Here is a 17,370-nt window from a genome sequence, read left to right as displayed (position 1 = left end):
GAGTTAACCTGATTTGCTAAGTGGAGACAGTTAAGTTCCAGGATGTGTAACAAATGGCATTCAGAGAGTACCTTCAAGGTCTCCAGACTTAAAAGGAACCGAAAAGAACTAGTTGACTTCTTACCCATAGTGATATGCTTAACCTTTAAAAGCAAAAAAGCAGTTTTTGTATATATTTCCAGTGCTTTAAAATATTTTATCATACGTGTAATCATCTAGGTGTACACCTAGTACCAAGGACCATTTTGCCCAGACCTTATTTATTTACTTTTTTGAATTACAGTTGACATACAACATTATATTAGTTTCAAGTATGCAACATAATGATGTGATAGTTATATATATCACTACCATAATGTAGTTAACATCTGTCACCATATATAGAAAATTTTTTTCCTGTCATGAGAACTTTGAGGATGTACTCTTAGTGACTTTGAAATGTGCATTACAGTTTTATTAACTGTCATCTCCATGTTGTACATTACATCCCCATGACTTACTATTTTATAAAAGAAAGTTTGTACCTTTTCACCCACTTCATGCATTTCATCCACCCGACAATCACCAGTCTGTTCTGTTTCTATGAGTTTGTGGTTTTTTTTTTTTTTTCAGTTCTTTTTTATTTTTGTTTCCACGTATAGGTTAGATTATACACTATTTGTCTCTGTTTTATTTCACTTAATGCCTTTAGGGTTCATCCGGTAGTTGCAAATGGCAAAGTTTCCTGTTTCTTTTATGGCTGTTCAGTTCAGTTCAGTCACTTAGTTGTGTCCAACTCTTTGCACCCCATGAACCGCAGCACGCTAGGCCTCCCTGTCCATCACCAACTCCTGGAGTCCACCCAAACCCATGTCCATTGTGTCAGTGATGCCATCCAACCATCTCATCCTCTGTCGTCCCCTTCTCCTCCTGCCCTCAATCTTTCCCAGCATCAGGGTCTTTTCAAATGAGTCAGCTCTTCGCATCAGGTGGCCAAAGTCTTGGAGTTTCAGCTTCAACATCAGTCCTTCCAATGAACACTCAGGACTGATCTCCTTTAGGATGGACTGGTTGGATCTCCTTGCAGTCCAAGGGATTCTCAAGAGTCTTCTCCAACACCACAGTTCAAAAGCATCAATTCTTCGGTGTTCAGCTCTCTTTATAGTCCAATTCTCACATCCATATATGACTACTGGAAAAACCATAGCTTTGACTAGATGGCAAAGTAATCTAATCTACTTTACTTTGGCAAAGTAATGTGTCTGCTTTTTAATATGCTGTCTAGGTTGGTCATAACTTCCCTTCCAAGGAGTAAGCGTCTTTGCAGCCCAGAAAAAGTCAGCCACTGTTTCCACATCTACTTGCCATAAAGTGATGGGACCAGATGCCATGATCTTAGTTTTCTGAATGTTGAACTTTAGGCCAATTTTTTCACTCTCCTCTTTCACTTTCATCAAGAGGCTCTTTAGTTCTTCACTTTCTGCCATAAGGGTGGTGTCATCTGCGTATCTGAGGTTATCGATATTTCTCCCGGCAATCTTTATTCCAGCTTGTGCTTCCTCCAGCCCAGTGTTTCTCTTGATGTACTCTGCATATAAGTTAAATAAGCAGGGTGACAATATACAGCCTTGATGTACTCCTTTTCCTATTTGGAACCAGTCTGTTGTTCCGTGTCCAGTTTGAACTGTTGCTTCCTGACCTGCATACAGGTTTCTCAAGAGGCAGGTCAGGTGGTCTGGTATTCCCACCTCTTTCAGAATTTTGCACAGTTTGTTGTGGTCCACACAGTCAAAGGCTTTGGCATAGTCAGTAAAGCAGAAATAGATGTTTTTCTGGAACTCTTGCTTTTTTGATGATCCCTCAGATGTTGGCAATTTGATCTCTGGTTCCTCTGCCTTTCCTAAAACCAGCTTGAACATCTGGAAGTTCACGGTTCACATATTGCTGAAGCCTGGCTTGAAGAATTTTGAGCATTACTTTACTAGTGTGTGAGATGAGTGCAGTTGTGTTTTAGTTTGAGCATTCTTTGGCATTGCCTTTCTTTGGGATTGGAATGCAAACTCACCTTTTCCAGTCCTGTGACCACTGCTGAGTTTTTCAAATTTGTTGGCATATTGAGTGCAGCACTTTCACAGTGTCATCTTTCAGGATTTGAAATAGCTCGACTGGAATTCCATCATCTCCGCTAGCTTTAGCAAAGCTCTTACTGCTGAGCAGTAGTCATGGTGTGTGTGTGTGTGTGTATTTACTGCATCTTCTTTATCCATTCATCTATTGGTGGGCACGTTGTTTCAGTAATAATGCTGCAGTGAATGTGGTGCAGATAACTTTTCGAGATTGTGATTTGGTTTCTTTTGGAAACAACCAGAAGTGGAATTGTTGGATCATATGGTAGTTCTAATTTTAATTTTTTGAGGAACAGCCAGACTGTTTTCCATAGTGACTGCCTGGATTTACATTCTCACAAACTGTGCACAAGGGTTTGCCTTTCTCTACATCCTCACCAACACTTGTTTTTGGTTGTCTTTTTTATAATAGCCATTCTGACAGGTGCAAGGATATCTCATTGTGGTTTTGATTTGTATTTCCCTGATTATTTAGTGATGTTAGCATCTTTGCATGTACCTGTTAGCTATTTAGATAACTTCTTTGGAAAATTGTTCAGATCTTTATCCCATTTTAAAATTCAGATTGTTTTTCTGCTATGATTTGTATGAGTTGGAGAATTCCATGGACTATAGAGACCACGGGATCACAAAGAGTGGGACATGACTGAGCGACTTTCACTTCACTTTATGTATTTTGGACAGTACCCCCTTATCAGATTTGTGGTTGGCAGATCTTTTTTCCCACTCAGAAGCTTGCCTTTTCATTTTGCTGATGGTTTTCTTTGCTGTACAGAAACTTTTTAGTTTGATGTAGTTGCACTTATTTTTTATTTTTGCTTTTGTTGCCTTTTCTTTTTGATGTCAAATCCAAAAAATCATTGGTAAGAATGAGCTTACTGCCTGTGTTTCCTTTGAGGAGTTTTATGATTTCAGGTCTTATACTCAAGTCTTTAATCTATTTTGAGTTAATTTTTGTGTATACTGTAAATTGGTATTCTAGTTTCATTCTTTTTCATGTGGCTGTCTAGTTTTCCCAACATCGTTTATAGAAGATACTTTCTCTATTGTGTATTATTCTCTCCTTTCTTGTAAATTTATTGTTGTAAATTTGTTTATGTGCATGGCTTTATTTCTGGGCTATTATGTTCTGTTGATCTGTGTGTCTTTTTATGTCAATGTCATTCTGTTTTAATTACTATAGCTTTGTAATATTTGATAGCAGGCAGCGTGCTGCATCTTGCTTTGTTGTTTTTCAATGCTGCTTTGGTCATTTGGGATTTTTTTGTGGTTCTGTACAAGTTTAAGAATTGTTCTGTTTCTGTGAAAAATGACATTGGGAAGTTGATTGCATTGATAGGGATTGCCATGAATCTGTAGATTGCTTTGGGTGATATGGGCATTTTAACAATATTAATACTTCTAATCCATGAGCATGAAATATCTTTCCATCTATTTGTGTTTTCTTCGGTTTATTTCTTTAATGTCTTGTAGTTTTCACTGTCTAGGTCTTTCGCCTCCTTGGTTAAATTTATTCCTAAGTATTTTATTTTTTTTTCATGCATTTGTAAATGTGGTTGTTTTTTGTCTTTCTCCTAGTTCTTTATTAGTGTATAGAGATGCAACAGATTTTTGCATGTTGAAATTGTTCCCCACAAGTTTACTGAATTTGTTAGTTTAACAGTTTTTTGGTGGAGTCTTTAGAGTTTCTTATATTTTGTATATTCAGTTTCTTTTATTTATTGAAGATATATTTTAGAGTCTCACCTTGTTAGTTCGTGTAAGTATACTTCATTCTTCTGTCTGTTTCTAAGGTTTCACTTTCAGGTTTAATATTTACAGTAATTTTCTGGTAGGTACAATTTATAGAGTTTAAAAAGTTCTATTTTTGGTTTGTCAAGAATTTTTGTCTTAAGTTTTAAATGAATGGTGACTATCAAATACTTTTCTTTGCTATTTATTAAGATGATCACATAATTTTTCCTCTGTTCTCCCATTAATGTAGTAAATTATAATATTGTTGTTGTTTAGTCAGTCAGTCGTGTCCAATTCTTTGCAATCTATGGACTGTAGCCCTCCAGATTCCTCTGTCCATGGGATTTCCCAGGCAAGAATACTGGAGTATTACATTTGGGCTTACATTTCCTTCTCCAGGGATCTTTCCCACCCAGGGATCAAACTCAGATCTCCTGCATTACAGGCAGATTCTTTACTGCTGTGCCACCGGGAAGCCACATTGTCAAATGTTGCACCGTCCTTGGATTCCTGAGATGACACTACTCAGTTGTGAATGACACTTTTGTCACACCCTATCATTTAAAAACTTTATTCATCTAGATGTTTTTGGCTGTGCTGGGTCTTTATTGCTGCACGCAGGCTTTCTCTGGTTGCAGTGAGCAGGGCTACCCTTCCTTGTAGTATGCAGGCTTCTCGTTGGGTGGCGTCCCTCATGGCGCACAGGTTCTCGGCGCTGGGCTTCAGCAGTTGCAGCCTGTGGGCTCAGCGGTTGTGGCTTCCAGGTTCAGGGGCAGGCTGCGTAGTTGTGGTGCCTGGGCTCAGCTGCTCCGCAGCATGTGGAATCTTTCCTAACCAGGAGTCAAATGCACATTGGCGGGTGGGTTCTTTTTTCAGTTTCATGGCTTGTTTGTAGTTTTATTTCAGATTTTGGTGTTTGGCTTATGCTGACCTCCTGCAATGAGCTCAGAAGTGTTGCTTTCTCCTCTACTTTCTACCAAAAAAAAAAAAAAAATTAACTATAAGATTGGTGTTATTCATTTGTTGAATGTTAATGGAATTCAGCACTGAAACCATGGGCTTCTAGTTATCTTTGATAATGAATTGAATTTCTTTTAAAGATTGTAGGGCTATTCAGAATTTCTCTTTCATCTTGTCTTAAGTTTGATAAGTTATATTTTTCATGGAATTTGTTCATTTCATCTAAGTCATCAAATTTGGTAGTATAAAGTTGTCCATAAGTATCTTACTGTCTTTTTAATGTCTATATGATCTGTAGTGATACATTCATTCATGATTTTGGTGATTTGTGTTTATTTTTCCTTCATCATTGTAACTGGAAGTTTATGGATCTTTTAAAAGAAACAGCTTCTGATTTTATTAATTTTCTCTGTTTGTCTATTTTCTGTTTTGCTCATTTTATTGTTTCATATATCCTACTCACTTTGGGTTTATTTTGCCCTTCTTTTTCCAGCTTCTTGAGGTAGAACTTTAGCATCAGTGGTTTTAGACCTTTTTTCTTTTCTAGTATATGCATCTAAAGTTAAAAATTTCCTTCCAAGCATTATGTTAGCTGAGTCCTGGGAATTTTGATATATTTTATTTTCATTAGCATTCAGTATAAAATATTTTAAAAATTTCCCTTGTGATTTCTTTTTTGATTCATGATTTAGAAGTGTTTCTAATTTCTAAATATTTGGAATTTCCCTAGATATGTTACTGTAACTGGTTCTTAATTTTTTTTGTCATTGGAGTATCAGTATGTTTTCAGTTCTTTTAAATTTGTTAACTTGTCTTATGTCCTAGGATATGCTCTCTCTTGGTGAACATACCAAATGTGGTTGAAAAGACTATATACTTTATAGCTGTTTGGTTTAAAATTCTATATATATCAGTTAGGTCATAGTGGCTGGTAGTGTCCTTTAGATCATCTGTGTCTTTAATGATTTACATAAAATTTTAAATACAGATAAATGAGAAACAACAGGCTGCCAGACAATTTTCTAATATATAATATATGACAATCAAAAGATTAGTATTGGTAGGCATGGCGATGTACTGTTGTCCAAAATTGCCCTCTTCTCTCTGATTCTTTACCCCTGCTTCCTATTGTTTTCAGTCTCTTGAAATACTCTACCCAATTAAAAATATGTGTGCTGTATTTTTTTCATTTAAAGCCCATTTATGCTGTTAATCACAAAAATACCATGTAGGGAAGATAAAGTTTATTATCAATGTCCTAAAAATCCACAAATAGTGCATGTGTCCCTAAATGGATTTTAACTTCAAGAATTAGTTCAGAATGAAATTCCAACAGATAATCTATTGAGCACCTACTGCAAGTGAGGGTGTAATGTAGGAGACAGATACTAAACACATAAATAATATCAGACAGTGATGAGTGCCCTGGAGAAAATGAGGTAGAGTCCTGAGAAGAGAGTGGGATGGATAACTTCGTCTGTGTCATCTGTTTCCTCATGGGACTTCACTTTCTTTATAAAGGTCACTTGGGGGTGGGAATTGGTGTAACAACATTGGATAGGGTAGTGGCATGTATGACTGAGACCTAAATGACAAGAAGGTACAAACCTTGGGAAGATCTGTGGGGAGAGTCTCTGGATAGGAAATGCAGAGGCAGTGAGGTGGGCAGGAGCGCGCTATGTTCAAGCAAGTCAAAGAGGGCCGTGTGGCTGGGACGTGATGGTAAGGGAGAAGGGAAAGATGCTGTCAGGGGAGGGGCCAAATCCCATGGGGCCTTGCAAGTTCAGGGGAGGATTTGAGATTCTTAGTTAGTGGGAAGTCTTTGGAGGGTTATGAGCAGAGAAGTAATAGGATCTGATTCTTGTTTTTAAAAGACCAGTTTGCGTGTTTTATGGATAATAGGTAGGCTGTCATCATACTTGGAAGTTTAATTAGAAGGCTAATATAATAGTTCAGGTTAGAGATAATGACAGTTTAGACTAAGTAGTAGCTATGGAGATGGAGAGAGTGAATGGATTAGGACTATATTTTGGAGGAGCTGACGGGACTTGCTGATGAATGGATGTGGGAGGGTGAAGTTAAAATACCTGTGAGAAATGTCAAGTAACTAGTTGAATATCCACACCTGGAGCTATAACCAGAGATAAAATTAAGAGTCTTTAGCCAGAAGACTTGAAGAAGAGATGGCAAAGAATGTAGATAGAGCAGCAACCATGAGTTTTGCAAGATACAGGTCCATGATGACTTGATCAAAAGCAGTTTTGGTGAAAAGTTCAAGTGTGTTGAGAAAATGTGAGGTGAAGTAGGAAAAATGAATATACACAACTCTTTCAGTAAATTTTAGGAAAAGAGAGGCAGGGAAATAGGGCCAAAGGTGAAGAGAACTTTTGTAAATGAAAGATCCAATAGTGTATTTGTGTGCTGATGAGAATGATCCAACAGAAAGAAAGAAATTGATAGAGATGTATGACTAATTTCCAGAATAAAGTTCTTGAGAAGGTAGGAGCTGATTCAGAGCATAAGTAGAGAGGTCCTCTGACAGGAGCATGGATGTATCTTCATCCAAAGTAAGACGGAAGGCAGAGATTATGGTCTCAGTGGAAGGTGTGTTAGAGGATTTGGTTGGAGAAAGTTGAGGGCTAAATTGTGACTGTTTCTAGTTTCTCATTGACCTATGAGGCAAGATCTTCAATGAGAATAGTTATAGGGGAATATTGGAATTTTGAAATGAGAAGATAAGATTTAAAATAGCCCAGAATTAGAAAGCCAATTTTATAGGGAAATGCAGGAGGGAATTACTGAACCATTTTAAATAAACCCACCAATGTTTTTCTGCTCTTGGACAAGAAAAGAGGGGTTCTCTTCCTACCTTCAGAGGGAGTTAAAGTTACTCTGTCTGTAGTAAGTGATGAAAAGATTGAGTTTATGTTGACAAACTAGCAGATAGTCAAACATTTTATGAATTCCTGGCAGTTTATCCACTTAATATTTTTTATGGTCAGGATCAGTAAATAACTTAGAGCTTTGACTTTATCCAAGAAAGAACTGTTTTTCAAACTGTTGGAAGACAAGCTCATTTTGCATGAGTCATTATTTCACAGTTCTTTGCTGTAAGAGAGTTAATGTTTGAAGTTGGTGGATATTCTGGAGCCTGCTTGAATAGCTACATCATCTAGTGTGGGTAACATAACTGGCAAATATTTATTTACTAGTAACTGTGTGCCTACATTCAGTATTATGGTCTAGTTGGAAAAACATAATTATAAATATTAAATAATAGTTACCACAGAATTTGAGCATGAGTTACTGGAGTTAAGGTGTGCTTCAAAGAGTAGATAGGAGAGAGGTAGAAAGGAAGGGACAGCATAAACCAGCAGTTCTCCAAGTTCTGCCTAGTGACACTGGGGGTCTCTATGACCATTTTAGAGATCTGCAAGGTCAAAACTATATTCATAAGAGTACCAAGAGGTTATTTGTCTTTATTCTCATTCTCCCACAAGGGTACCGTGGAGTTTTCTAGGGGTCACATGATACATGGTAAAACAGATTGAATGCAGAAGTAGGTATGAGTATCCAGCCATCTATTATTAAGCCAGAAATAAAATAGATTTGCAAAAATATTAAAATGCCATTCTTTTCACTATGTGGGGGGATTTAGCTATTTTTCATAAAGATATGTTATCCATATTAACATATAATAGATTTTTAATTGTTATTTTTAATGAGTAAAGTTTATCAGTTTTAATATGATACACTAAATATCGATAGATATAACTCACATAAACAAAAGCTCCTTGGGGATTCTCAGTAAAATTTAAAGGGTGATGGGGTCTGGAGACAAAAATGTTCGAGAATTGAGTGTTAGAGCCACATATTATAATGCAAATTTTTAAAAGGAAAGTTGTGACAAGGCGTTTTATTAACTTCAGATATTGAAGTTAATGTCAGTTCTGTGAATTACAGTAGTATATTGCATATTGATAAAATTAGGCACAAAGTATTTTGAAGTCATTTTGTGCTTTAGGATCTAAGATACTGTGTGAAATAATTATCATGAAGGTGGTTTTCCCAGGGCGAGGCCTATCCAGATGTGTTGACCCCTGCAACTTCCCCAAATGGGGAAAACTCGGCTGGATAATTTGTAGTAGTGGAGGACTGTGTTCATACTTTCCCTTGGAAAAAAGAAAGTAAAAGTAAAAGAAAAGAAAATACTGCATAAAAAGGAGAAAAAAATGCTTTCTGTTAGTCTGTGAATTAGTAAAACTCACCTCTTTCTCCAGGCTTCCCAGGTGGCACTAGTGGTAAAGAACCCGTCTGCCAGTGTAGGTAGCCGGAAGAGAATCGGGTTTAAACCCTGGCTCGGGAAGATGCCCTGGAGAAGGGCATGGCAACACACTCCGTTATTCTTGCCCCGAAAATCCCATAGACAGAGGAGCCTGGCAGGCTGCAGCCTGTAGGGTCGCAGAGAGTTGGGTACAACCAAGCATGCTTGCACATTGAGCATGCATGCGCAACATGCTCTTTCCCACCACTTTGCTGCCATCTAGTTTGAGAACCATTGGCATGAGCAAAAGTGCAGACGTGGGAATGAATACTGTGTAAAATAAAATACTACTCAGTAAAATTTTGCATTAGAAATAGTAGGAAATGAAATAGGCAGAGTAAGCTCAGACCATCATGAAATCTTGAGATAGGCAGTAGGTCATCGTTGAAGGTTCTTAAGCAGAGCACTAGCATGTGGGAATAGTTTGAGAAGCTCAGAGGAACAGTGGTTGGCAGCGTGGGTGAGAGTCAGCCTAGAGCAGGGTGGTCTTGAGAACAGGAAGCCAGGAAAGAAGGCATCAAGTGTCTTTTTTAAAGCCTTTCTTTGGTTCTAAAGTTAACTCTTGTCTCAAGGGGACAGCAGAATAGTATTGTCCTCTGAGAAAATGGATAAACACTGAATTTAAGGTTTTGATTGGAAAAATGGAATTGTCAGTGAATTGCCTTGAGTTTTTTCAATTTTCTAAAAGGAGCAGTGAGATTTATTCTTGAGAAAGAAGTGGTGTAAAGTCTGATTTCCAGTTGCTTGTCAGTCGGTATACTGCTGAGACCAGCCTTCCACTAAAGAAAGCGTGTACTCTGCTGCCCTCTTCTGGATGTTGTCAGTTCAGTTCCGGACGGTCGCTCAGTCATGTCCGACTTTGTGATGTGTAATTCCCTAAATAATTCTACCGGTGGTCCGTTAGTGAAGGCTGAATTCCCACTGAAATACAGGAAGCCCGTTACAGGGGTAAAAAGGGAATAAAGGTAAAATGCAACGATAAATGCAACCAAGTTGAAGAATATACAAACAAATATTTCCCCCCATTTTTTATTTTGAAAATTTCTAACCTTTAGAAAAGTGCAGGGAACAAACATGTGTCTTTTATGTAGGTTCATCAGGTAACATTTTGTAACAATTCCTCTCTCTCTCTCTACACACACACACACACATACACACACACAACATATGCCCGTGCACTCATATCAGAATGACATTTAAAGTGAACAGTAATTCACTATCATGAATATAGATCCTATTTAAAATTTTCACATTTCAAAAATACCTTTTACAGCTGTTTGTTCTTTTATTATTTGCTTTTAAAATTGGGTCAGAGTTAATCTAGTCTAATTTAATCTATCCCTATCTTTGTTTTTCATGACATAAAACTTTTATGAGTACCGAAATTGAATCAGCAATTTTAAAACTCCCAACAAACAAAAGTCCGGGGCTGGATGGCTTCACTGGTGAATTCTATCAAAAATTTAGAGAAGAGTTAACACCTATCCTTCTGACACTATTCTAAAAAATTGTAGAGAAAGGAACATTTTTAACTCATTCTGTGAGGACACCATGTCCCTGATACCAAAACCAGACAAAATATCACAAAAAAGAAAACTACAGGCCAGTATTACTGATGACATAAATGCAGAAATCCTCAATAAAATCATTGTCAAACCAAATCCAACAATACGTTAAAAGGATCATACACCATAATCAAATGGGACTTATCCCAGGGATGCAAGGATTTTTCAGTATCCATAAGTCAGTCAATGTGATATATCACATTAACAATTTGAGGAATAAAAATCATATGATCATCTCAATAGATGAAGTTTTTGATAAAATTCAGCATCCATTTATGATAAAAACACTCTCCAGAAAGTGGGCATAGAGGGAACATACGTCAACATAATAAAGGCCATATATGACACACCCACAAATAACATTATATTCAGTGGTGAAAATCTGAAAGCATTTTCTCTAAGATTAGGAACAAGACAGGAATGCCCACTCTTGCCACTTTTGTACCACCTGCAGCAGTCAGAGAGTAAAATCAAACAACATCAACCCAAATTGGAAAAGAAGCAAAACTGTCACTGTTCTCAGATGACATGATATTCTTCATAGAAAATCCTAAAGATGCTACTCGAAAACTACTAGAGCTCATATTGATGAATGTGGTAAAGCTGAAGGATACAAAGTCAATATACAGAAATCTGTTACTTTTCTACACACTAACAGTGAAATGTCAGAAAGGAAAATTAAGAAAAACAATGTCATTTACCATTGCATCAAAAAGAAAATACCTAGGGATGAAGCTACCTACAGAAGTACAGGACCCATATTGGAAAACTATAAGACAGTGAGGAAAGAAGTTGAAGACAACACAAACATACGAACATATGATATATCTATACCATATTCTTGGATTGAAAGAATTAATATTGTTCAAATGACCATATTACCCAAGGCAATCTGTAGATTCAGTGCAATCCCTAGCAGAATACTAATGGCATTTTCCACAAAACTAGAACAAGTAATTAACAAATTTGTATGGAAACACAGAAGACCCTCAATAGCCAAAACGATCTTGAGAAAGAATAATGAAGCTGGAGGAATCACACTTCCTGATTTCAGACTATAACATAAATTACTACAAAGGTATAGTAATGAATACTGGCACAAAAACAGGCAGGTAGATGAATGGAACAGAATGGAGAGCCCAGAGGTAAATCCATGCCCTTACATTTAATCTACAACAAAGGAGGTAAGAATATACAATGGAGAAAAGACAGTCTCTTCAGTAAGTATGCTGGGAAAACTGGACAGCTACACATAAAAGAACAAAGTAACATTCTCTAATACCATATACAAAAATAAACCCCAAATGGACTGAAAACCTAAATGTAAGACCATTTCTTAAAGGGAAAAACAGAGGTAGAATACTGTAACATAAATCATAGTATTATCTTTTTGGATCCATCTCTAGAGTAATGGGATTAAAAACAAAAGTAAATGATTAGGACCTAATTAAACTCAAAAGCTTTTGCACAGCAAAGAGAAACCATACACAAAGTGAAAAGACAGCCTATAGAATGGGGGGAAATATTGGCAAACAATGTGACTGACAAGGAATTAATTTCCAAAAATAAATAAATAGCTCATACAGCTTAATACAGAAAAACAAAAAAAAAACAGCTCAATCAAAACATAGGCAGAAGACATAAATAAGCATTTCTCCAAAGAAGACATATAGATAGCCTGACACATGTAAAGATACTCAATATTACTAATTATTAGGGAAATGCAAATCAAAACTATGAAGAAGTATCACCTCACACCAGTCAGATTGAGCATAATCAAAAAGTCTACAAGTAATAAATGCTAGAGAGGATGCAGAGATAAAGGAACCCTCCTACCCTGTTGGTGGGAACTGTATCAATAAATTGCTTCAGTCAGAATGGAGAACAGGCACTTTTCAAACTGCTGCATTTACACTGGTCTCCAGGGCGAATGAGTCTGCATGTGAGCCCTTTAAGAGAGAGATCTCAGTTCTCTACAGTCAGAACCTTCTGGGAGTTCATCTGTTCCACTACAGGTCCCAAGGCTTGCGGGATCCAATGTGGGGCATAAACATTTTGACATCCCTCCTGATCGTGGATCACTGCTCCACTGTTGGGGTTTTAGTAAGTCCACTCCTTGCCTCTCCAGCTTGTCCCAGGGTGGCCCTTCTGTCATTTGTCATGAAGGCACTGGTCAGCGAGTTTTCAGGTCTTTTCTAGAGGGAAATGTTCTGAATGTTGATTTGGTGTAGGAGGAGATGAGTTCAAGATCTTCCCACGCCACCATCTTGGACCACAATCTGGCCTGTACTTTTCTTTTTTCTCCTTATCTTACTTATCTGACTTTGGTGTCAGGGTAATGCTGGGCTCATAAAATGAGCTTAGGAGGTTCCCTCCTCCTTAGTTTTTAAGAAGAGTTTGAAAAGGATTGGCATTAATTCCTTTAATGTTTGATAGAACTCCCCAGCAAGACCATCTGGGCCCAGGCTTTTCTTTGTTGAGAGGCTTTGGGGTACCAGTTCAGTCTCCTTACTTGTTATTGGTCTGTTTAGATTTTCTGTTGATAGGGATATTATCTTCTATTGATTTGACATCCCTCTCCCCTCATAGTTTCTTTTTTGTAAATATTTACTTATTTATCTGGCTGTTCCAGGCTTTAGCTGTGGCGTGGGATCTTTCATCTTCCGTGTGGCTTGTGGGATCCTTCAGTTGCAGCATGCAGGATTTTTTTTTCTTAGTCGCAGCATGCAGGATCTAGTTCCCTGACCAGGGAGCTTGGAGTCTTATCCACTGGGACCACCAGGGAAGTCCCTCCCCCTCACACTTTCTTATCTAGATACTGCAGTTGTCTTCTGACGTTCTCTCTGCCTCTTCTTCAGCCAGCCCCACTTGCTTCTTTCTTCAAGATACTGCTAGAATGATCTTTTAAAAAATACATATATGGCCATGCTACTCCCTGCCAAAGGTTTTCCAATATTTCTCCATTCCTTATTATTTCCCCTCCTTTTCTTTCTTTCCCTTTCATCCTAGTTACAGCCCTCATCCTCTGAGTGATGTCTGCATAGATGTTGGGAGAGCTCATTAAGCAAATTGATTTTAAGGGAAAAATAGCACTTAGTCATCTCAAAAATAAACTTTAATACAAATTTCAGCATTGTGGGAAAATAACTCTGGGTCATGAATCTTACACTATTGGTTTAGCCTCACTGTATTTCAACATGAGGCAAAGCTGAAGTGAGGCCTGTGGGGTAGGGCTCATAGTGATACCAGGTTGATGCAGAGTGATGGGGTTGGCTTCAGTTATGGGTGAAGTTCTTTAGTCACATGGGCTTAGCTGCACCACTGGGATGGTATATGTGAATGCTGCATATGCATAGTGGGCTTCTCTGGTGGCTGATGATAAACAATATGCCTGCAATGCGGGAGACCTGGGTTTGGTCCCTGGGTCGGGAAAATCCCCTGGAGAAGGGAACGGCAGTATTCTTGCCTGGAGAATCCCATGGACAGAGAAGCCTGGTGGGCTGCAGTCCATGGGGTTGCAAAGAGTTGGACATGACTGAGCGACTAACACTTTCATTTTCATGTATAGTTTGCTACATGGTAATTAGGCTTTAGTGGTAAGCACCTCACACTCGTGCATAAAATCAGACATTCGTTTTCTCCTCATAGGTTAGTTTTCTAGCATTTTTAATCAGCATCTCCACTTTCCCCTTATGTCATGTATCTCAGAAGACAAAAGTCCTGGATTTAGCTTCCCAAAGCTGAGATTTCACTGTCACTTTCTCCTTTTTTTATTTTACAAGCCTGGACCCAGCTCAGAAGTCAAAAGCAGCTGGTCATAGGCCAGATAAAGCATGTGAATTTTGTTTAGCCTACAGTTCCTTATAAAAATGTCAAATTAGCTTCCAGTGTGTAAACATCAAGAAATTGCATGTAACATCTAGATCCCTCCAGCCTCTTTTGAAAATTTACAGGTTTTGGCAATACTGGGCTTTTTTTCTTCAGTTCCAACATGGTAACCATGGGCCCCCTTGGACATGAATTTGGCCTGAACTCTCAGGTCAGCCAAAAGCTCTGTTAAGGGTATTCTAGCCCCACAGGCATTTGAGTCTGTGACTCTTGGGTCACTTCATTCACAAAACACATACTGTGCGTCCAATGTGCCTAGCACTGTACTGAGCTATTTATATAGGCTCTCTTCACAGCTGTTGGTTTCATCTTGTAGGTGCAGAAATGGAGGTTCAGAAGGTCAAACAGGAGTTTCATGACTGGCAAGTGGCAGAACCAGATTTGACCCAGGTAATGCTTCAGGCTCTGTGGTTACCATGTCCGTCATCATTCAGTTCAGTTCAGTTCAGTCGCTCAGTCATGTCTGACTCTTTGTGACCCCATCAACCACAGCACATCAGGCCTCCCTGTCCATCACCAACTCCGAGTCCACCCAAACCCATGTCCATCGAGTCGGTGATGCCATCTGTCCATCTCATCCTCCGTCATCCCGTTCTCCTCCTGCCCTCAATCTTTCCCAGCATCAGGATCTTTTCAAATGAGTCAGCTCTTCACATCAGATGGCCAAAGCCTTGGAGTTTCAGCTTCAACATCAGTCCTTCCAATGAACACTCAGGACTGATCTCCTTTAGGATGGACTGGTTGGATCTCCTTGCAGTCCAAGGGACTCTCAAGACTCTTCTCCAACACCACAGTTCAAAAGCATCAATTCTTTGGCACTCAGCTTTCTTTATAGCCCAACTCACATCCATACATGACCACTGGAAAAACCATAGACTTGACTAGATGGCAAAGTAATGTGTCTGCTTTTTAATATGCTGTCTAGGTTGGTCATAACTTTCCTTCCAAGGAGTAAGCATCTTTTAATTTCATGGCTGCAATCACCATCTGCAGTGATTTTGCAGCCCAGAAAAATAAAGTCAGCCACCATTTCCACTGTTTCCCCATCTATTTGCCATGAAGTGATGGGACCAGATGCCATGATCTTAGTTTTCTGAATGTTGAACTTTAGGCCAACTTTTTCACTCTCCTCTTTCACTTTCATCAAGAGGCTCTTTAGTTCTTCTTCACTTTCTGCCATAAGGGTGGTGTCATCTGCGTATCTGAGTTACTTATGTTTCTCCTGGCAATCTTGATTCCAGCTTGTGCTTCCTCCAGCCCAGCATTCCTCATGATGTACTCTGCATATAAGTTAAATAAGCAGGGTGACAATATACAGCCTTGAGGTACTCCTTTTCCTATTTGGAACCAGTCTGTTGTTCCGTGTCCAGTTCTAACTGTTGCTTCCTGACCTGCATACAGGTTTCTCAGTAGGCAGGTCAGGTGGTCTGGTATTCCCACCTCTTTCAGAATTTTGCACAGTTTGTTGTGGTCCACACAGTCAAAGGCTTTGGCATCGTCAGTAAAGCAGAAGTAGATGTTTTCCTGGAATTCTCTTGCTTTTTCAATGATACAGCGGATGTTGGCAATTTGATCTCTGATTCCTCTGCCTTTTCTAAAACCAGCTTGAACATCTGGAAGTTCATAGTTCACGTATTGCTGAAGCCTGGCTTGGAGAATTTTAAGCATTACTTTACTAGCGTGTGAGATGAGTGCAATTGTGTTTTAGTTTGAGCATTCTTTGGCATTGCCTTTCTTTGGGATTGGAATGCAAACTCACCTTTTCCAGTCCTGTGACCACTGCTGAGTTTTTCAAATTTATTGGCATGTTGAGTGCAGCACTTTCACAGCGTCATCTTTCAGGATTTGAAATAACTCAACTGGGATTTCATCACCTCCACTAGCTTTGTTTGTAGTGATGCTTCCTAAGGCCCATTTGACTTCACATTCCAAGATGTCTGGCTCTAGGTGAGTGATCACACCATTGTGATTATCTGGGTCGTGAAGATCTTTTTTGTACCGTTCTTCTGTGTATTCTTGCCACCTCTTCTTAATATCTTCTGCTTCTGTTAGGTCCATACCATTTCTGTCCTTCATTGAGCCCTTCTCTGCGTGAAATGTCCCCTTGGTATCTCTAATTCTCTTGAAGAGATCCCTAGTCTTTCCCATTCTGTTGCTTTCCTCGATTTCCCCGCACTGATCGCCGAGGAGCGCTCTCCTCCTCGCTGTCTGGGACTCCTCGCTCACACGGGCGCGTCTTTCCTGCTTTAAAAGGCCCAGCCTTTCCTTGCCTGTGGCAGTTCAACATGTGACTCCTGCTTATGGCAAAACCTAAAAATGACAAACCTAAAATTGTCACAACATGGAAATACGGCAGTTTACATACATTTCTGTTTGTCACTGTGTTCTCCATGGATTGCAGTGCTTCACACATTCTGTTTTATAACAAGTGAATCACTACTAGGTCAGTTCACAATTACATTCATTGGCATTTCCATATGGGCATGATACCCCAACATTTTTCTAGATTCCATGTAACCTGCAGATTTGGCCATTTTTAAAAACTTACTATCATTTAAATAGAACCAAGGAACAATAGAATTAATTCCTCTGAAACAGAAAGCTTTACTCAAAGTATTTTCCTGAAATGACTGGTCTGCCCTTCAGGAAAAATATTCAGAGCCTATTTAAAAGGTGTACATTTAAAACCAAGCCATTACAGAAAGTTTAAAATGAATGTGGAGACACAGGGTGGCTTCTAACTCAGTTTTTCAGTGACATTACCTGTCTTGCAGGGTGATCATGTGAAAACCGA

Source organism: Odocoileus virginianus, chromosome 14 (genome assembly GCF_023699985.2).
Source record: "Odocoileus virginianus isolate 20LAN1187 ecotype Illinois chromosome 14, Ovbor_1.2, whole genome shotgun sequence".
Classification (NCBI taxonomy): domain Eukaryota; kingdom Metazoa; phylum Chordata; class Mammalia; order Artiodactyla; family Cervidae; genus Odocoileus; species Odocoileus virginianus.
Note: the sequence above shows the minus strand (reverse complement) of the source record.